Source organism: Pseudophryne corroboree, chromosome 10 (genome assembly GCF_028390025.1).
Source record: "Pseudophryne corroboree isolate aPseCor3 chromosome 10, aPseCor3.hap2, whole genome shotgun sequence".
Taxonomy (NCBI): domain Eukaryota; kingdom Metazoa; phylum Chordata; class Amphibia; order Anura; family Myobatrachidae; genus Pseudophryne; species Pseudophryne corroboree.
The window spans coordinates 87,891,222-87,913,502 of record NC_086453.1 but is presented as its reverse complement, the minus strand read 5'-3'; the positions used below and the strand labels follow the sequence as shown (position 1 = coordinate 87,913,502).

Here is a 22,281-nt window from a genome sequence, read left to right as displayed (position 1 = left end):
TGTGTGGCCTTTCTATGAATACAATTAAAAAATAAGATTTTAAACCTACCGGTAAATCTTTTTCTCCTAGTCCGTAGAGGATGCTGGGGACTCCGTAAGGACCATGGGGTATAGACGGGCTCCGCAGGAGACATGGGCACTATAAAGAACTTTTAGTATGGGTGTGCACTGGCTCCTCCCTCTATGCCCCTCCTCCAGACCTCAGTTAGAGAAACTGTGCCCAGAGGAGATGGACAATATGAGGAAAGGATTTTGTTAACCTAAGGGCAAGATTCACACCAGCCCACACCAATCATACCATATAACCTGGAAAATACGCAACCCGTTAACAGTATGAACAAAAAGAGTATCAGTCAAAGACCGATTCCAACTGTAACATAACCCTTATGTAAGCAACAACTATATACAAGTCTTGCAGATTTTGTCCGCACTGGGACGGGCGCCCAGCATCCTCTACGGACTAGGAGAAAAAGATTTACCGGTAGGTTTAAAATCTTATTTTCTCTTACGTCCTAGAGGATGCTGGGGACTCCATAAGGACCATGGGGTTTATACCAAAGCTCCAAACCGGGCGGGAGAGTGCGGATGACTCTGCAGCACCGATTGAGCAAACCAAGGTCCTCATCAGCCAGGGTATCAAACTTCTATAATTTTGCAAAAAAGTGTTTGACCCCGACCAAGTAGCTGCTCGGCAAAGCTGTAATGCCGAGACGCCTCGGGCAGCCGCCCAAGAAGAGCCCACCTTCCTAGTGGAATGGGCCTTTACTGAATGCGGTAACGGCAATCCAGCCGTAACATAAGCCTGCTGAATCGTGTTACAGATCCAGCGAGCAATAGTCTGCTTCGAAGCAGGCGCGCCAATCTTGTTGGCTGCATACAGGACAAACAGAGCCTCTGTTTTCCTAACCCTAGCCGTCCTGGCTACATAAATCTTTAAGGCCCTGACTACATCCAGGGACTTGGAGTCCTCCCAGTCCCCCGTAGCCACAGGCACCACAATAGGTTGGTTCATATGAAATGAAGAAACCACCTTAGGCAAAAATTGAGGACGCGTCCTCAACTCTGCTCTATCTACATGGAAAATCAAATATGGGCTCTTGTGGGACAAGGCCGCCAATTCGGACACCCGCCTTGCAGATGCCAAGGCCAATAACATGACCACCTTCCACGTGAGAAATTTTAATTCAACTGTTTGAAGAGGTTCAAACCAGTGAGATTTCAGGAAACTTAACACCACGTTAAGGTCCCACGGTGCCACTGGGGGCACAAAGGGGGGCTGGATGTGCAGCACTCCCTTCACAAACGTCTGGACTTCTGGGAGAGAAGCCAATTCCCTCTGAAAGAATATAGATAGGGCCGAAATCTGTACCTTAATGAAGCCTAACTTTAGGCCCATATCCACTCCTGTCTGTAGAAAGTGGAGAAACCGGCCCAGATGGAAATCTTCCGTAGGAGCATTCTTGGCTTCACACCAAAATACATACTTCCTCCAGATACGGTGATAATGCTTTGCGGTCACCTCCTTCCTAGCCTTTATCAGAGTAGGGATGACTTCCTCCGGAATACCTTTCCCAGCTAGGATTCGGTGTTCAACCGCCATGCCGTCAAACGTAACCGCGGTAAGTCTTGGAACACACATGGCCCCTGCTGTAACAGGTCCTCCCTGAGAGAAAGAGGCCATGGATCTTCTGTGAGCATTTCCTGAAGATCTGAGTACCAGGCCCTTCGAGGCCAATCTGGAACAATGAGTATTGTGTGCACTCTTCTTTGTCTTACGATTCTCAATATTTTTGAGATGAGAGGAAGAGGAGGGAACACATAGCCCGACTGAAACACCCACGGTGTCACTAGGGCGTCTACTGCAATCGCCTGAGGGTCCCTTGACCTGGCACAATATCTCGGAAGTTTCTTGTTGAGGCGTGAAGCCATCATGTCTATTTGAGGCAGACCCCACTGACTTGCAATCTCTGCGAAGACTTCCTGATGAAGTCCCCACTCTCCTGGATGGAGATCGTGTCTGCTGAGGAAGTCTGCTTCCCAGCTGTCCACTCCCGGAATAAAGACAGCTGACAGAGCGCTTACGTGATTTTCCGCCCAGCGAAGAATCCTGATGGCTTCCGCCATCGCCACTCTGCTCCTTGTCCCGCCTTGGCGGTTTACATGAGCCACGGCTGTGACGTTGTCTGATTGAATCAGAACCGGTAGGTCGCGAAGAAGATTCTCCGCTTGTCGTAGGCCGTTGTATATGTCCCTCAATTCCAGTATGTTGATATGTAGACAAGCCTCCTGGCTTGACCATAGTCCCTGAAAATTTCTTCCTTGTGTGACTGCACCCCATCCTCGGAGGCTCGCGTCCGTGGTCACCAGAACCCAGTCTTGAATGCCGAACCTGCGACCCTCTAGAAGGTGAGCACTCTGCAGCCACCACAGGAGAGACACCCTGGCCCTGGGGGACAGGGTTATTTTCTGATGTATTTGTATATGGGACCCGGACCACTTGTCCAGAAGGTCCCACTGAAAAGTCCTCCCATGAAACCTGCCGAAGGGGATGGCCTCGTAGGCTGCCACCATTTTTCCCAGAACTCGAGTGCATTGATGAACAGACACTCTTTTTGGTTTTAGCAGGTCTCTGACCATGTCCTGGAGACCCTGGGCTTTTTCCAATGGAAGAAAAACCCTCTTTTGTTCCGTGTCCAGAATCATGCCCAGGAATGATAGCCGAGTCGTTGGAACCAATTGTGACTTTGGCAGATTGAGAATCCAACCGTGCTGTTGCAGCACTTTCAGGGAGAGCGACACGCTCTTCAGCAATTGGTCTCTCGATCTCGCCTTTATCAGGAGATCGTCCAAGTATGGGATAATTGTGACTCCCTGCTTGCGCAGGAGCACCATCATCTCCGCCAATACCTTGGTGAAAATCCTCGGGGCCGTGGAAATCCCAAACGGCAACGTCTGAAACTGGTAATGACAGTCCTGTACAGCGAATCTCAGGTACTCCTGATGAGGTTGGTAAATGGGGACATGAAGGTATGCATCCTTTATGTCTAGTGACACCATCAAATCCCCCCCTTCCAGGCTGGATATTACAGCTCGGAGCGATTCCATCTTGAATTTTAACTTTTTCAAGTACAGGTTTAGGGATTTTAGATTTAAAATGGGTCTGACCGAACCATCCGGCTTCGGGACCACAAACAGGGTTGAATAATACCCTTTTCCCTGTTGGACCAGGGGAACCTTGACCACCACTTGCTGTTGACACAACTTTTGAATTGCAGCTAACACTACTAACCTCTCCGGGGGTGAAGCTGGCAAGGCCGACTTGAAAAATCGGCGAGAGGGCACCTCTTCGAATTCCAGCTTGTAGCCTTGGGAGACAATTTCCATCGCCCAAGGATCCACGTCTGAAAGAATCCAGACCTGACTGAAAAGTCGAAGGCGTGCCCCCACCGGTGCGGACTCCCTCAGGGGAGCCCCAGCGTCATGCAGTGGATTTTGCAGAAGCCGGGGAGGACTTCTGCTCCTGGGAACTAGCCGAAGCAGGTGTTCTCTTTCCTCTATCCTTACCTCTGGCAGGGAAGGAGGAGCCCCGACCTCTTCTGGACTTATGCGACCGAAAGGACAGCATCTGATACTGTGGAGTTTTCTTTTGCTGTTGGGGAACAAAAGGTAAAAAGGTAGATTTACCCGCGGTAGCTGTGGCAACCAGGTCAGCGAGCCCCTCCCCAAACAACACTTTACCCTTGTAAGGTAAAACCTCCATATGCTTCTTTGAGTCTGCATCACCCGTCCATTGGCGGGTCCACAGAGCTCGTCTCGCAGAAATAGCCATGGCATTGGCTCTGGAACCCAGCAGCCCAACGTCCCTTTGAGCGTCCCTCATATATAAGACTGCATCTTTAATGTGGGCTAAGGTTAATAAAATGGTATCCCTGTCTAGGGTATCAAGGTCAGCTGACAAGGTATCTGTCCATGCTGCAACTGCGCTACATACCCAGGCCGATGCTATGCCGCTCTGAGTAAAGCACCTGTATGCACATAGACTTTAAAGTAGTCTCCTGTCTGCGATCAGCAGGATCCTTGAGGGCTGCCGTGTCCGGAGACGGTAGCGCCACCTTCTTGGATAGGCGTGTTAAAGCCTTGTCCACTCTGGGAGAGGATTCCCAACGTACCCTGTCCTGTGCAGGGAAAGGATACGCCATAAGAACCCTTTTGGGAATCTGCAGTTTCTTATCTGGAGTTTCCCAAGCTTTTTCAAATAACTCGTTAAGCTCATGAGATGGGGGAAAGGTTACCTCAGGTTTCTTTTCCTTATACATGCGCACCCTCGTGTCAGGGACAGAGGGGTCATCTGTGATATGCAAAACATCTTTTATTGCACTAATCATACACTGAATACTTTTTGCCACCCTTGGGTGCAATCTTGCATCATCGTAGTCGACACTGGAATCAGAATCCGTGTCGGTATCAGTGTCCACTATTTGGGATAGGGGACGTTTGAGACCCAGAAGGGCCCTGTGACCCAGTCCAATCCGTGGATTGACTCCCTGCTTTCTCCTTGGATTCTGCTTTGTCCAGTCTCTTATGTAATGATGCCACACTTGCATTCAACATATGTCACATGTCCATCCAATCATGAGTCGGCGATGCTGACGGAGACACACCACTCATCTGCTCCACCTCCTCCTTGGACAAGCCTTCCGCTTCAGACATGCCGACACGCACGTACCGACACCCCCACACACACAGGGATATATCTATAAGGGGACAATTCCCCAACAAGGCCCTTTGGAGAGACAGAGAGAGAGTATGCCAGCACACACCCAGCGCCAACTGACACTGGAACACACCCAGATAGCGCTTTTTATATATAATCAATGTGTATACACTCACTGTGCTTAAAAAATGCCCCCCCCCCCCCCCCCCCCCCCCCGCTCTTTTCAGCCCACTGTCACCGAGTTCAGCAGGGGAGAGTCCGGGGAGCCAGCTTCTCTGCAGCGTTCTGTGGAGAAAATGGCGGTTAGTGCTGAGGGATCAAGCTCCGCCCCCTCCAGCGGCGGGCTTCGGTCCCGCTTAAAAATTAAAAAAATGTCGGGGGCTCTCTCCGTTAACTGCCTCCGCAGCCTAATGTGTCCTTATATGCCAGTCTAGAGGCTTACCTCAGTGAAGATCTGGTCTTCTGCCGCCTTGAAGTCTTCTTTTCTTCTTATACTCACCCGGCTTCAATCTTCCGGCCCTGCGAGGAGGACGGCGGCGCGGCCCTGGGACGAACGGCGGGGTGACACCTGCGTTCCGACTCCCTCTGGAGCTAATGGTGTCCAGTAGCCTAAGAAGCAGGACCTAGCTTCAGAGAGTAGGGCTGCTTCTCTCCCCTCAGTCCCACGATGCAGGGAGTCTGTTGCCAGCAGAGCTCCCTGAAAATAAAAAACCTAACAAAATTCTTTTTCAGAGAAACTCAGGAGAGCTCCCCTGTAATGCACCCTATCTCCTCTGGGCACAAGATCTAACTGAGGTCTGGAGGAGGGGCATAGAGGGAGGAGCCAGTGCACACCCATACTAAAAGTTCTTTATAGTGCCCATGTCTCCTGCGGAGCCCGTGTATACCCCATGGTCCTTACGGAGTACCCAGCATCCTCTAGGACGTAAGAGAAATAGAGTTTTACATTTACATTCTTTGAGACAGTATACGCCATGGCCGTAACTAGGGCAGGGTTGGAGGTGCTCTGCCCACAGCGTATATGCACTACTGTATGCCCGCCCACCATTGCCACTACCTGCAGCGCTGCCAGCGGTGGGGAGCACCCGGCTCCTTCTTTCACTACTAATAGATAGCTGGGCAGTGCTGCTCCTGCACACCCACATGCTCCATCCCATCCTGGATTCCCCTCTGTCCGCATCTCCTGGGACTCGGAAGAGACGTCAGCCTGCCCCCGGAACACACCCACAGTGCCCTGCGCCGCAATGAGCCGTGGCGTTTGGACAGAAGCAGAGAGCTGGACAGCTCCAGCAGGCAGCAGCCAGGCAGGTCAGACAGCCCAATCCCCAGCAGCAGAATGTGCAGCACTGCAGTATAGTGCATGTGACAGTGACTCTACCCCCACCCTGCCCAGGCCAGTGTCCTTAGTCTCAGAGATTGAGGGGTGGGGGAGGGGGGACTTTACCTGGCAAAATGTACATAATGGGCTCTGCCTGGCGTAATGTGTATAAGGGGCTCTACTTAGCTTAATCTGTATAAAGACAAGGCCCTGCACAGTAGCTGGCTGAGGGCGGAGCTTGGAGATGCTAGACTCAGCCCAGCACTGCCGGAAAACGGAATAGCATTTTGTGTAATTCTGTTAGCCATAGGATATGAAAGTACTACACTCTCTCAAGAGGTGGGGATCAATGGATCAACAATGCTATAGTCGACATGCATTAGGTCGACAGCTACAAAAGGTTGACAGATTAAAGGTCGACAGTCATTAATGTCGACAGCTTTAAAAGTTTGACATGACAAAGGTTGACACACAAATGGTCAACATGTTTTTTGGGCTAAAACTTGCATATTTCAGGTTATGTCACCATCATCAGAACATGTACCCTTGCAGGCACTCTTCACTTGCCACGCTTCGGGCAGGCCACTTTTCCCAAGAGATGTCCACCTGGATAGTAAATCAAGAAAATGTTGAGAAAACATGTGGAAAATCCTAAAAAAACAGGTCGACCTACTGAACCTGTCGACCCAAAGATCTATCATCTGGTCCCCTGTCCAGCACCCCACATTCAGTACATCTCACAGCCTTGCTGCTCACATGTAGGATCTATAGAATCAGCCCTTTCACCTCCTTGCACAACCAAAACTCTCATTCATTCACTTGTCATTGCCCACCTAGACTACTGCAAACTCCTTCTCTCTGGTCCTACTCTCTCCCCACTGCAATATATCCTAAGTAGGGGTCGATTCAAATAGGTACAAATTACTGGTGGTCACTAACAAGATAAAATATCACATTGGTTACTTATAATTAGGATAACCATTCAAAAGAAATTTGTACTGCGACAACAGGACAACTGTATCAGGACCAGACTAATAATAACAATGCACTGTATCAGAACCAGACTAATAATAAGGGGGGTAATTCCAGGGACGTGCAGTCAGGGGAGGCAGTGCCTCCCCTGTCATTAATAATTCAAATAATACTTCTAAGAAGATACTTATGACACAAATTCTGTGCCATAAGTATCTGACTTTCCCTTGAAATTACTTTAAAAAAATTTCCCCTGTAAAACGGTTTTAAATGTGTTATGGAGGCACCGCTCTCGGTGCCTCCCACTGTCAGTGTTAAGGGAATGGAAGTGGGGGGGCGGGGCCAAGGGTTGGGCAAGGAAAGCCTGTTAAAAAAAGCAGCAAAAGCGGCACCTAACAGAGGTGCCTCTTTGGAAGGGGCGTGATTTCAGCTCATATGAAAGCACGCCCCTCGCTCACATGCAGATGCGATTGGCCAGTGGTGGATCATATCCCACCCTTCCCCCTTATCTTACTGAGCAGGCGAGGCTTCGATGGACGCTGTAAGCTGCGGCCGCTGCCCCCCCCCCCCCTCCTCCCCTTTCAGCTGCTGTGTGGCTGAGAATGCAGACATGTCACACAGTCTGACATGTCTGCTGCAGTACAGCCATCAGCAGCAGCAGCAGTGCCCGATGCCTGCTCCCCCCTACCCTATTTGCATGGCTGCTCCCTCCCCCTGGGACCTGCCACCAATCTACTGCAGCAATATGTCCCTGCTTCATCCCCTCCTGAGGCCCCACCCCCTCACGCCAAAGACTATGCCCCCTTCCTGCTCTAGTGTGGCTGTCTGGAAGATGTGATTCCTCCCCAGCCAGCTCTGTGAAGCAGGGAATATACATAGTCTGCAACCTCCCACAATGAGAGGTAAGTATCTGTGGGGGGATGTTTTTTTTTGTTTTTTTTTATACTGTATATGGAGTTGGGGTATATATTAATATTGTCTAGGGGTTTGGTATTAGTGTTATCTTAAGGGGAGTTGGCTGGTAAATAATATTGGGTGGCGTAATGTGATGTTCGCCTCATACCGCGTGGCGTAATGTGATGTTCGCCTCATACCGCGTGGCGTAATGTGATGTTCGCCTCATACTGCGTGGCGTAATGTGATGTTCGCCTCATACTGCATGGCGTAATGTGATGTTCGGCTCAGACCGCGTGGCGTAATGTGATGTTCGCCTCATACTGCATGGCGTAATGTGATGTTCGGCTCATACTGTGTGGCGTAATGTGATGTTCGGTTCATACTGTGTGGGGTAGTGTGAATTTGGGTCATACTGTGTGGGGTAATGTGAGTTTTTTTTGTTTTGTTTTTTTGTTTTTTTTACACACACACACACACACACACACACACACACACACACACACGTGTGTATTTAGCAAGGAGGGAATCCGTGTGCCATCTCCATCTGGCCCCTCTTGGCCCATGCAGGGACAGTGGCGGTTTAAGGCATGGTAGATGCTAGAACCAAGTTAACTAAAGGACCTCTGACGTCAGGGGGAGGAGCTAGGCTGGTGGGATAGTTCTTTCACTATCCACGCCACCAACTTTAGTAACCTCCGCTTGCCACCGTGCCCGAAACGTGGTGAGCATACATTTCGGGTACCATGTTCTGGCCTTGCTCTTCCCCATGGTGACGTCAGAGGTCTTTTCTTCAACTTGGTTTTAGCCATAACCTAGTGGGCATTGGCTCGACAGCGGTAGGGGTCATCGGTAGACTCGGTATACATTACAGCTGCAATGCCTCACCAGCCACTGACCTCACCGCACGCCACTGGGTAATTCTGAGTTGATCGCAGCAGGAACTTTGTTAGCAGTTGGGCAAAACCATGTGCACTGCAGGGGAGGCAGATATAACACGTGCAGAGAGAGTAGATTTGGGTGGGTTATTTTGTTTCTGTGCAGGGTAAATACCCTATCCGTTTGATAGATAGACAGTGTCTAGTTAGACAGTCAATAGATAGACACCATATGTTAGACATTAGGTCGACAGGGTCAAACGGTCGACATAAAAAAGATAGACAAATGTTTTTTTTCTATGTAACATGTTTTTGGACTATTTCATACTTTCTCTATCCATGTCGGCATAGAGTTGGTTATAAACCTTGTGGCGAGCACAGCGAGCCACCGTGCCCGAAGCGTGGTGAGCGAAGCGAGCCCCGCGAGGGTATGCCTTTCTACAATTGGGGGTCCCGGATGACAAAACTATCCACACAAACCACAAAAATGCAAAAAACATGGTGTCTACCTTTTTCATGTCGACCTTTTGACCTGTCGACCTTTTGACCCTGTCGACCTAATGTCTGTCTAACATATGGTGTCTATCTATTGACTGTCTAACTAGACACTATCTATCTATCTTTCATACCGGAACCGGTAAATACTGGCTGCTTTATTTTGACATTGCAATTTAGATTGCAGATTGAACACACCCCACCCAAATCTAACTCTCTCTGCACATGTTATATCTGCCTCCCCTGCAGTGCACATGGTTTTGCCCAACTGCTAACAAGGGGGGTGATGTATGAAAAACGTCCTAACGGACGTTATGTGTCTGGGGGCGTATCACCACATTATCGTGGTGATACGCCCGCACCCACCGCCACAATGTATTATTCAGGCCCCTGCCGATGTGGGAGTGCGTTATCTTACCTGTTCAGCGATAGCGCACCTTCCACATCGGCTGGGCTGGTATCGCTGCTGCTGGCTCTCTGCGCATGCGCCCTTTTGCCCTTCGCCCGGCTCGTGCCGCTGGCGGCCGGAGGCGCATGCGCTCGCCGGCGCCGGATGTGTTAGGAAGGTCATAGAGGAGGAGGCGTGGGCGGGACTATTGTCCACGAACAATAAAGTTTTTATTTTTAAATTACCTAAAAAAAAAAAAAACACCCACTTTTTAGTACCTGCAGTGCTGTAGCGCCAGCCCTGACCTGGCGAAGCGATGGAGGGGACTTAACGAGCGGTGAGTGACAGTCCCGCCGTTAATACATCAGGGAGGCAGCAAAAAGGTATAGGCACAGCGCTCAGGACGAAGCGGGACCATGCACAATGTAAATTCGTTAAAGTGCCGCATCATACATCGTGATGATGCGGTACCAGCAGCAGTTAGCGTGCGCTATTTGCTGAATGCACATAGCGCCCCATCATACATCTGCTCCAAAGTTCCTGCTGCGATCAACTCAGAATTACCCCCAAGGTACTGTATCAGGAGCAGACTAATAATAACAACAACAACAACAACAACAACAACAACAACGGTGCACAGTATCAGGAGCAGACTAATAATAACAATGGTGCACTGTATCAGGAGCAGACTAATAATAACAATGGTGCACTGTATCAGGAGCAGACTAATGGTGCACTGTATCAGGAGCAGACTAATGGTGCACTGTATCAGGAGCAGACTAATGGTGCACTGTATCAGGAGCCGACTGATGGTACACTATCAGGAGCAGACTAATAACGGTGCACTCTATCAGGAGCAGACTAATAATACCGATGCACTGTATCAGGAGCAGACTAATAACGGTGCACTGTATCAGGAGCAGACTAATAACGGTGCACTCTATCAGGAGCAGACTAATAATACCGGTGCACTGTATCAGGAGCAGACTAATAATACCGGTGCACTGTATCAGGAGCAGACTAATAATACCGGTGCACTGTATCAGGAGCAGACTAATAATACCGGTGCACTGTATCAGGAGCAGACTAATAATACCGGTGCACTCTATCAGGAGCAGACTAATAATACCGGTGCACTGTATCAGGAGCAGACTAATAATACCGGTGCACTGTATCAGGAGCAGACTAATAATACCGGTGCACTGTATCAGGAGCAGACTAATAATACCGGTGCACTCTATCAGGAGCAGACTAATAATACCGGTGCACTGTATCAGGAGCAGACTAATAATACCGGTGCACTCTATCAGGAGCAGACTAATAATACCGGTGCACTGTATCAGGAGCAGACTAATAACGGTGCACTCTATCAGGAGCAGACTAATAATACCGGTGCACTGTATCAGGAGCAGACTAATAATACCGGTGCACTGTATCAGGAGCAGACTAATAATACCGGTGCACTCTATCAGGAGCAGACTAATAATACCGGTGCACTGTATCAGGAGCAGACTAATAATAACGGTGCACTGTATCAGGAGCAGACTAATAATACCGGTGCACTGTATCAGGAGCAGACTAATAATACCGGTGCACTGTATCAGGAGCAGACTAATAATACCGGTGCACTGTATCAGGAGCAGACTAATAATACCGGTGCACTGTATCAGGAGCAGACTAATAATACCGGTGCACTGTATCAGGAGCAGACTAATAATAACGGTGCACTGTATCAGGAGCAGACTAATAATACCGGTGCACTGTATCAGGAGCAGACTAATAATACCGGTGCACTCTATCAGGAGCAGACTAATAATACCGGTGCACTGTATCAGGAGCAGACTAATAATAACGGTGCACTGTATCAGGAGCAGACTAATAATACCGGTGCACTGTATCAGGAGCAGACTAATAATACCGGTGCACTGTATCAGGAGCAGACTAATAATACCGGTGCACTGTATCAGGAGCAGACTAATAATACCGGTGCACTGTATCAGGAGCAGACTAATAATACCGGTGCACTGTATCAGGAGCAGACTAATAATAACGGTGCACTGTATCAGGAGCAGACTAATAATACCGGTGCACTGTATCAGGAGCAGACTAATAATACCGGTGCACTCTATCAGGAGCAGACTAATAATACCGGTGCACTGTATCAGGAGCAGACTAATAATACCGGTGCACTCTATCAGGAGCAGACTAATAATAACGGTGCACTCTATCAGGAGCAGACTAATAATACCGGTGCACTGTATCAGGAGCAGACTAATAATACCGGTGCACTGTATCAGGAGCAGACTAATAATACCGGTGCACTCCATCAGGAGCAGACTAATAATACCGGTGCACTGTATCAGGAGCAGACTAATAATACCGGTGCACTGTATCAGGAGCAGACTAATAACGGTGCACTCTATCAGGAGCAGACTAATAATACCGGTGCACTGTATCAGGAGCAGACTAATAATACCGGTGCACTGTATCAGGAGCAGACTAATAATACCGGTGCACTGTATCAGGAGCAGACTAATAATACCGGTGCACTGTATCAGGAGCAGACTAATATCGGTGCACTGTACAAGTAGCAGACTAATAATACCGGTGCACTGTATCAGGAGCAGACTAATAATACCGGTGCACTGTATCAGGAGCAGACTAATATCGGTGCACTGTACAAGTAGCAGACTAATGGTGCACTGTACCAGGAACAGACTAATAATACCATTGCACTCTGGGGGTCATTCAGAGTTGTTTACTAGTTGCCAATTTTCGCTATGCTGCGATTAGTTGCAAATTGCACATGCGCAAGGCACGCAGGGCACATGCGCTTAGTTATTTCACACAAAACTTAAATGTTTTGCTGTGGCGCATTTCAGTCGCACTGGTGTTCGGTAAATGATTGACAGGAAAGGGGCGTTTCTGGGTGGTAACTGAGCGTTTTCCCGGCGTTTGCAAAAAAACGCAGGCGTGTCAGGGAAAAACGCGGGAGTGTCTGGAAAAACGGGGGAGTGGCTGGCCGAACGCAGGGCGTGTTTGTGACGTCAAACTAGGAACTAAACGGACTGAGCTGATCGCAATTCGTGAGTAGGTCTGAAGCTACTCAGAAACTGCAAAGAATTTTTTAGTAGCAATTCTGCTAATCTTTCGTTCGCAATTCTGCTAAACTAAGATACACTCCCAGAGGGCGGCGGCCTAGCGTGTGCAATGCTGCTAAAAGCAGCTAGCGAGCGAACAACTCGGAATGAGGGCCTCTATCAGGAATAATAATAACGGTGCAGTGTATCAGGAGCAGACTAATAACGGTGCAGTGTATCAGGAGCAGACTAATAACGGTGCACTGTATCAGAAACACACTAATGGTGCACTGTATCAGAAACACACTAATGGTGCACTGTATCAGAAACACACTAATGGTGCACTGTATCAGGAGCAGACTAATAATAGCTGTGCACTGTATCAGGAGCAGACTAATAACGGTGCACTGCATCAGAAACAGACTAATGGTGCGCTGTATCAGAAACACTAATGGTGCACTGTATCAGGAGCAGACTAATAATAGCTGTGCACTGTATCAGGAGCAGACTAATAACGGTGCACTGTATCAGAAACAGACTAATGGTGCACAGTACCAGGAGCAAATAATAATGGTGCAGTGTATCAGGAAGACTAATAACGGTGCACTGTATCAGGAGCAGACTAATAATAACAACGGTGCACTGTATCAGCAGCAGACTAATAACTGTGCACTATATCAAGAGCAGACTAATAACTGTGCACTATATCAAGAGCAGACTAATAACTGTGCACTATATCAAGAGCAGACTAATAACTGTCCACTATATCAGGAGCAGACTAATAACTGTGCACTATATCAGGAGCAGACTAATAACTGTGCACTATATCAGGAGCAGACTAATAACTGTGCACTATATCAGGAGCAGACTAATAACTGTGCACTATATCAGGAGCAGACTAATAACTGTGCACTATATCAGGAGCAGACTAATAACTGTGCACTATATCAGGAGCAGACTAATAACTGTGCACTATATCAGGAGCAGACTAATAACTGTGCACTATATCAGGAGCAGACTAATAACTGTGCACTATATCAGGAGCAGACTAATAACTGTGCACTATATCAGGAGCAGACTAATAACTGTGCACTATATCAGGAGCAGACTAATAACTGTGCACTATATCAAGAGCAGACTATTAACTGTGCACTATATCAAGAGCAGACTAATAACTGTGCACTATATCAGGAGCAGACTATTAACTGTGCACTATATCAGGAGCAGACTTAACTGTGCACTATATCAGGAGCAGACTATTAACTGTGCACTATATCAGGAGCAGACTAATAACTGTGCACTATATCAAGAGCAGACTAATAACTGTGCACTATATCAAGAGCAGACTAATAACTGTGCACTATATCAAGAGCAGACTAATAACTGTGCACTATATCAAGAGCAGACTAATAACTGTGCACTATATCAAGAGCAGACTAATAACTGTGCACTATATCAAGAGCAGACTAATAACTGTGCACTATATCAAGAGCAGACTAATAACTGTGCACTATATCAGGAGCAGACTAATAACTGTGCACTATATCAGGAGCAGACTGATAGTGTTCACTCTAGGATTTTTTTAGGGCAGGGTGCTGATCACGGGGAGGGTACATTTTTCATTCGGAAGGGCACATTTTTAAGTTAGAAGGGCAAAATTAGGTACATACTATAATGCTTGGTGCTCTCATTCCAATAGGCTAAAGCATGGACAGTGCTCGCCGAAGGCACGCAGCAAAAATTTAGCGGCGTTGTTTCGTGGGGAAGGGGCGTGGCCACATAATAGTGGCAATTCACATTACACCACACAGTAGTGCACCTAATACACATTGCACCAGGTAGAACCTCCTATACACATTGCGACAGGTAGAGCACGTTATACACATTGCACCAGGGAGAGAGCACCGAGGCACACTGCACCAGGGAGAGAGCACCGAGGCACACTGCACCAGGGAGAGAGCACCGAGGCACACTGCACCAGGGAGAGAGCACCGAGGCACACTGCACCAGGGAGAGAGCACCGAGGCACACTGCACCAGGGAGAGAGCACCGAGGCACACTGCACCAGGGAGAGAGCACTGGGAGGGAAGGGAGGACGGGCAGATGCAGAGCAGCACTCACCGTTGCGGAGGAGGACGCTGTGCCGGGTCAGCGAGTCCACTCACTTGATGCTGACGGCGGAGCCCAGGTCGCCGTGGTGAGGGGGAATGACCGTGGCCGCGCAGCGCCGTGGTGAGGGGGAATTTCAAACCATGCCGGAGGACTGGCGGGCGGGAGACACCGCAGGCTCTGATTGGCTGCTCCTCCCCGCTGCACGCTGACCCTGTCTCCACCTTCAACTGAGAGCTATCAGCGCGGCGGGGGGAGGAGTAACAGTGCGGCGGGGGGAGAAGTGACAGCGCTGGCACGGGGAGAAGGCAGTCCTTTGGTGATTAGCAGAGCGGGCACAAATGGGCAGGGCGCATTCTGTCACTCAGAAAAAGGGCAGGGCGCAGCGCCCTGCAAAAGAAGCTTAGCGTGAACACTAGACGGATACTTGCAGTGCACTGTAATCAAGGGGCAGAGTTAGGTACATAAGTGGGCTCTCTTGCACTGATTTTTGACAGTATTTAGTAAAGAATCATGTACAATTATGTGTATGTAGTACATTTTGATGGACATTATTCAACACAAATACAAAAAGAAATTAAAATGAAATGAATGAATCACTGCTCCATCTATAGATACCTCATATTTAAAGATAAAGGATAATACTTATTATAGTAATCTCAAAAAAATAAACATTAACTTTATCATAGCAATCTACCTGAACTAGTCTTTGGGGGGGGGGGTGTATCCAATTAGCCGCGATATCGCGGTTTTGCAATAAATTTTCACGAATACGATAATTCAGTATCCTATTAGCAGCGATAAGTCTCCATAGGGTTCATCGCAAGCTTACTGATAAGTAGTGAGGAATCCCTATTTTAAGCTAAAAATGTAGGGATTTGGATCTGAACCCCTGGGACACCCCCCTTTATGAGTGGGACATGTGTTTTTAAATTTGCAGGTGGTAGTAACTGGTCTGTTTTTTTTTTTTTTTTTTTGGGGGGTGGGGGGGTTTAAATGTTCCCTAAAATGACCCAAATATATACTTATACCCATTTTTATGTACCCCAAATTCAATTAGATCACTTATTTTGCTAAAAAAAAGAAAAAAAATTGCTTTCTATAATTTTTCTACATTTAAAAAAAAAAAAAACATTTAACAGTCATTTGACCCAATTTAATGACACCAAATAGTTTTATTATGGCCACTAACAGACTTCTATAATGTTTTCCTATGTTAGTTTGGCTTTTTTAGGGGTACAGCCAGATTTCCCCACTTTCTCCTATACTTATCTCAGCTTTTGCAGGCTAGAATTATTGTGCAATTCCCGTGATCGCAGTTTGGAATACACGGGAGCGCGCAGGCTGCGGTAATCCAATTTTTTGGGCAATCGTTGCATAAAATTAGCCGCGATCGCTAATTGGATACCCCCCATAGGCGGGAAAGTTAAACAATAAATATAATTTTCTGTGCAACACTCATGTAGCCCGTATGTGGTTTTAAGGAGAATGCTGCATACCCACATTAAATATCAATGACCCATATTTGTTAAATAAGTAGGCAAGATGGTATATATGGGAAACATCTATGTAATTATTAAAAAAATATAGACATAAACATCTTTGAAACTAGAAAATACAATAAGCAGAACAGAGGAACAATTCAAAGCAGTGATTAAAAACAATCCGTCGTGCTAAAAGTCAATTTAATAAACCAACAGACTCTGGTTACTAATCACCGTCTCCCCAATTCCCATCCAGTGGATGGGTGTGGTATGTAAGGTCTATGGTAAGTAGGTTGACAATGTTTAGGTCGACCACTATTGGTCGACAGGGAAGCTAGGTCGACAGATTAAAAGGTCGACACAGGTATTTTATGGTTTTTTGGTGCTGCTTTCTCCGTACAGGGACCGGGAACCCCAATTAGTGCACCGTGTCCCCTCGCTTCGCTCGCCATGGTTCGGTCAAGGTGCCCGACAGTTACTATTCCCAATTATAGCCCGCATGGATCGTTAAGTATGAAAAAGTTCAAAAAAAGCAAAAAAAAAATTGAAAAACTCATGTCGACCTTATGACCTGTCGACCTAGAACATGTCGACCTAAAGACCGTGTCGACCTAAACATTGTCAACCTACTTACTGTCGACCTAGAGACCGGATCCCACACTGCACAAGTTCTCAAACTCGGTCCTCAGGACCCCACACAGTGCATGTTTTGCAGGTCTCCTCACAGAATCACAAGTGAAATAATTAGATCCACCTGTGGACCTTTTAAAATGTGTCAGTGAGTAATTAATACACCTGTGCACCTGCAGGGTTACCTGCAAAACATGCACTGTGTGGGGTCCTGAGGACCGAGTTTGAGAACCCCTGCCCCACTGGATAAAGGGCATCATTCTATTGTGGGAAACTGCACACCAGCAGGATTGGAATTATTACTTTATTTCAAATGTTTTATTATTAGATGTTTTTCTTCGCCTCCCTTAAGGTGTAATAAATCTTCCTTAATTTGATCTCATAAATGAAGGGTAGTTTGTCCCACATATTGTTTTTTCAGACTGGCAAGATAAACATCACATTGGTATGTTTATAATTAAAGTAACCATTTAACAGTACTGTGTGTACTGTGACTAATGTAAAAGTAATTACACTTGTTTAACATGATACAGAAAATACAATATTTGACCACACATAGCCCAGAATTCTCTACTCAAGCCACCAAGAAGACACTAGGGGCTGGCGTTTGTGCATTGGGAAGGGGGGCAGATGAATGTGTCTGTGTGTACATGTGATAGGGAATATAGACCCTCATTCCGAGTTGATCGCTAGCTGCTTTCGGTCGCAGCGCGGCGATTAGGTGAAAATGCGTCATTTCTGTGCATGCGTACGGGCCGCAGTACGCACGCGCGAAGTACTTTTACATAAAACTATGCAGTTTTACACAAGGACGAGCGACGCTTTTCTGTCGCTGTGCTGATCGGTGAGTGATTGACAGGAAGTGGGTGTTTCTGGGCGGAAACTGACCGTTTTCAGGGAGTGTACTGAAAAACGCAGGCGTGCCAGATAAAAACGCAGGAGTGGCTGGGGAAACGGGGGAGTGGCTGGCCGAATGCAGGGCGTGTTTGTGACGTCAAACCAGGAACTAAAAACATTCTGCAGTGATCGCAAGATAGGAGTAAGTATCGAGCAGCTCAGAAACGGCATGAAAAATTTTTGTAGCAGAGCTGCGATCCTTTCGTTCGCACTTCTGCTAAGTTAAGATACACTCCCAGAGGGTGGCGGCTTAGCGTTTGCACTGCTGCTAAAAACAGCTAGCGAGCGATCAACTCGGAATGAGGGCCATAGATTGTAAGCTCCACAGGGGCAGGGACTGATGCGAATGGGCAAATATTCTCTGTAAAGCGCTGCGGAATATGTGTGCGCTATATAAATAACTGGTAATAAATAATAACAATAATAATAATAATAAATACGATGACACAATTCATTTCCTTGAACCGTCCACCTCTTTCATTACATAGGCTGGAAGTCTTGGCGCGATCCACAAATTTGTGAGTCTCCAGTGCGCAAGAAACACATTACCTAAATAACCATTTCTCCGTACCTCGTTAAGAGTTTATAAAAACAATATATGTTCAACAACATTTGAGGAGCAACACTCTTGTTCCTATAAAGAGCATGAGTTACTATGCCGTAACATAGGCTTGCCTGTCATTGGTCAACTGCACACCATGGAACAATGTGACGCAGCTACACATTTAATTATATAACAATGGTGGCTTATGGACAAATCAGATGGGTTTTGCGCATGTGCAGAACGGCCCCCCTTAGTCGCAGCATGTCTGTTTGGGACCACAACCGTTCTAAAAAACAGGAGCCCCCATTTTGTAGGTGTGCTGAGCCTAGGAATTGACCAGTTCAGAGGGACAATTTGAGTAAGCTTCGGCTTCCACAGACTGGTTGAGGTCTGATACCGATGGTCTGGTCACGATGGTGATCCGATGCAGTGTCTTTGGACACAGCACTTGGATCGCAGATGTTGGCAGGAGGCATCTATTTCCAGCAGCATTTGCATTTCAGGTGTACAGTATTGCACAGTGGCTTCCCTGCGGCAGTGCTATACCGTACACATGGGTTTCAGGCCTAATAAGCCTTTGTGGATCAGGGTAGTGCAGTTCCAAGCTCTGCTTTAGTGATCTGAGAATTCTCTCTATCTAACCCACCCTATCTCCCACCCAAATGCTGCATTTTGCACCCACGCAGTTGACACCAGTTGGCTCACTAAACCAGACTCTCATAGCTTTTGATAAATGATGTCGACAAGGACCATGTTGATATTCATGTCGACACGAGAATGAAAACATGTTGATAATGCCGACAGGTACATCATTCTGACACTAATGAAACGTTGACATGGAGGCCACGTACGGCAGCTGTAACATAACTTAAGTATCGTATACACTGCCATGTAATGTAAGCTGCTGTGCCTGAATCTCCGGCTTTCAGAGAATGGGCTCATTCGGAGGGACATTAACCCCTTGCTGGCCGTGTACATCCGTACCCAGAAAAGGCAGAGATCATCCAAGTACGCTCTTACGGCCAAATCGCCTGTGCAAAATAATTATAACTGAACGGTAGCAAATGGAATTAATTAGGGAAACTTGCTTTGCGTTTATTACTTCCAGTGCTTTGATCTAATGCTGCTCATGAGAACTCGGAGCATCCATAAACGTAAAAAGAGGAGGAGGCTGTAACAGTGACCATCTTTATTTTACTCACCATTACGTAACAGAAACCTCATCGGAGGTGATGTGAGGTTTACACGTACCTCTTTACAAGTTATTACACTATTGGTGACTCCGTAATCAGGGACTGCACTATTTAATGTAAACGTTGGACGCACGCTACACCGATCTAATGATGTAATAACCATACGTTACATGGGAACGTAGCGCTGTACCACTGACATCAATGTTACCTCGTCTCCCTGCCTGTTCTCCTGTATATACTGCATGACCTTAGAGTGCAGCCAGAGTATTGTGTTACAGCAGCACATTAATCGCAGCGTTATATCCTCCCCGCTTCTTCATAAGCAAATACAGGACTATTCCTCACTAGTACTGAGGGGGGAAATATTACATTTATTTATAGGAGGGAGAGACTGCTGCACAATCTCCTCCCATGGCATTCTGATAGGAGCCTGTACACATGCCGGGGAGGCAGCTGCTGATTATATACAGATACTACACCCTGTGCACCATCATTATATACCTAGCGAGCGGGAGATATAGCTACATGTGCATCATAATTATATATATATATATTACACACACATATACACACAAAGAATAATACATACATACATACAGATACACACATCAGCACAGGGCTTCCCCGAGACACATCAGTAGCGATATATCGATTAGTGGAGGCCCGATGGCGACTCCCAGCCGCCCGCCGGGTGGTGGCAGACACCCCCAGGGCCCCGCCGCGCCCGCCTCACCTGCAGTATCGGGATAATCGGCAATGTCCGTTCCGATTGTTCCCTCGATCCGGGGCGAGTGATGAAGCCCCAGGGCGGGGATGGTCCGATCAGCAGTTTCCCCGCCCTTCCCCCTCCTCCGTTCTCTTCAGGTATCGGTATCGAATCGGTAGGTATCGGTAAGCGCCCCTCGGTCAGGTGCGATTATATCGCCAGCCTGTGCGCGGCTCCGTCCGCAGCGTCATTTATCGGCCATCCCGAGGTAAATCATTCTTCTGATATTTCGATTTTCTTCGCCCAACAACGGGGAATCTAATACCGCGGGTCCAGGCTCCGCCCCCGCGGCCTGTACCGATTGGACATATCGATTGGTAATCACCCCATGACGGACAGTAGTGGCGGCCAATGGTGTCGCCGGTTTGAGCTCTGCCCTTTGATGGGCAGTAGTCTGGCCAATCATGGCAAAGTTCACCCGGGTGTTGCGCCCGCCCAGCTGTCGGCTATAGTGATGGACAGCTCCGCTAGCTAATGATCGGCGAGGAAGGTAGAAGGAGACGTGGTTTAGGACACGGACTTACGGTAGCCAATCAGAGCATGCTATAAGTCCCTCCTCTTTGTGCTGTGGATTGATGTCCAAGGTGACCAATGGATGCTGCTGATGTTTGTAACCAGAGAGTAAGTCAGGTGTCCAGGGCAGTAGCAGCTGCAGCTAAGCAGCCTTCCCAGTCACTCACATCACCCAGACGGGTGGTCTTCTACACAGACACACACTGCTGATGGCTCAGTGAAGTCATTGAGCTGTTCAGCAGACACCCAGTGCTGGCTCAGTGTGCAAGGCAGTCAGACCCCTGCCACTGGCTCAGTGTGCACAGTAGCAGACTGTGGTCCAGCACACTAGAAGCCATCATATAGCTATGGAGGACAATTACCTCACAATAAATAAAATAAAAAATATATATATATATATATATACACATACAGACATGAACGAGCGGCACTCACAGTACTTACATGAATAAATGGGACCTCAACCCATCAATTGCAACGTTTCGGTATTTATTACAACCGTCGTCAGGTATAGCCTCCACCAACATCTCTGGGGCCCCTGCAACCCCCTTTGACGCCCCCCCCTACCCCACCCCTTTTTAAAGCAGACAGTGGCTTTAAGTATGTGTGTGTGTGTGTGTGTGTGTATATATATATATATATATATATATATATATATATATATATACATATAAAAGAAGGCAGCTTATCAGGTCACTAGATATAATTGACATCATGGAGGTATGACATGAGATATCTCTATCTATCTATCTATCTATCTATCTATCTATCTATCTATCTATCTAGATATATTACCAAACAGCGTGCACTCTCTTTCCTGTGTGTCAACTTGCCGCGGTTGACACACTCACTATATAGAATACATATAGGCGGTGTGCGGCACTCTGCGGTCTATTCAATTCTTCATCACTGAGCCAGCATAGCAATGTTTCAGGCTTTAATAGCCCGGTTTGAGGTATGTACTGCCTGAAGACGGGCTAATAAAGCCTGAAACGTTGCTATGCTGGGGTCGGGATGAATTATTGAATAGACTGCAGAGTGCCGCACATTGCATATACGACCGGTGTGGCCAAATGCCACATGGGGCGTGGCCAATTAAAATGGGGGCATGGTACACACATGGGGGGAGGGGCAGATACACATATGACCCCAACAGTGCCAGATACACATTGCCCCCAGGGCCGGTTCCGGGGCTTCTGGCGCCCAGGGCGGCATTAGGGGGCGTGGCTTCATACAGGGGGCGTGGTCATTTACGCCCCCGGTACAGACTGAAATGATGTGCGGTGCGCGATGACGTCATCGCGCACCGCACAGCAAAGGTCCTCTCCACGAAGGGAAACTAGACGCGTAGCAGCAGTGGGGGGGCAGCGGCCAGTGGCAGCGGGGGGCACACAGCAGCAGCGGAT

At 47.7% G+C, this 22,281-nt stretch overlaps 1 protein-coding gene across 3 annotated transcripts in view; it reads right to left on the bottom strand.

Moving 5' to 3' along the window:
• Positions 1-20,739, bottom strand: part of LOC134966103 (E3 SUMO-protein ligase ZBED1-like) — a 139,602-nt gene extending 118,863 nt beyond the window's left edge. For all 3 annotated transcript variants that reach the window (XR_010188588.1, XM_063942583.1, XM_063942584.1), the window contains exon 1: positions 20,330-20,739. The gene's annotated coding sequence lies outside the window, so the exon portion shown is untranslated. The remainder of the gene's footprint in view (positions 1-20,329) is intronic.
• Positions 20,740-22,281: the final 1,542 nt, after the last annotated feature.